Source organism: Myotis davidii, unplaced genomic scaffold (genome assembly GCF_000327345.1).
Source record: "Myotis davidii unplaced genomic scaffold, ASM32734v1 scaffold3554, whole genome shotgun sequence".
NCBI lineage: Eukaryota > Metazoa > Chordata > Mammalia > Chiroptera > Vespertilionidae > Myotis > Myotis davidii.
Genome location: NW_006285639.1, coordinates 104,289 through 105,007, shown reverse-complemented (window position 1 = coordinate 105,007; position 719 = coordinate 104,289). Strand labels below are relative to the sequence as shown.

Below are 719 nucleotides of genomic sequence, written 5' to 3'. Positions count from 1 at the left end.
GTTGAACTGTGAAATGGTGGGTTGTGGTATTTTATGGCACAGTGTGAGTCCTGGGCACGGATGGGTCTGTAGGGCTACGGAATTTACAGAGCCAATCTCTCTTGGCTGAGTCCTTCTCAGAGACTGCCCATAGTGCTTGTTTTTCACTCTATGAAGAGTAACCCCCTCTCTACCCATGGGCAAAACATTATCATAGTTAATTATTCTGAACCTAATCTACATCCATCCTTAAGCAGTGCATCTAAAACTTGGCCAGAAAAAGTTTTTGCAAAGCCTTGGTGAAATGAGACAAAAAGAAAAGGGAAAAGAAACAGTAACTTTTCTTAAATCTAACTATATTTAAGCTAAAGGAATATCATTTCTTCTGTGATTTATGTGATAGAATATGATCATTTATTTCAAGAATCTTATTTGGATGGATAACAATGGATTGGCCAAACTTATGTTTACATCTCAAACATTTTTGGAGATTTTTTTTGGTTAATGAACCCAAGTCTGGTAACCTTTGCGAGGGGAGCTTTGGTCAACAAACCTTTCTCCGGAGATTACAGAAACTTTTAATATAATGTTTGAATTTTGAAGCAGTTAAACTGGTAACTAGGCATATACACGTAGATTTGTCAGCTACTCTTCAGTATCTAGAGCAGCCGTGGTCAAATTCATTTGATCCGGCCTGTTTGAAATGAATAAAACTAAAAAAAAAAAAAAAAAAAAACACT

The 719-nt window shown here is 36.3% G+C and overlaps 1 protein-coding gene across 1 annotated transcript in view; it reads left to right on the top strand.

Annotated features, from left to right (window-relative positions):
- Positions 1–719, top strand: part of LOC102772923 (tetraspanin-12) — a gene marked incomplete at its 5' end in the record, with an annotated part of 30,085 nt that overhangs the window by 8,449 nt on the left and 20,917 nt on the right. The gene's annotated exons all lie outside the window — the stretch shown is intronic.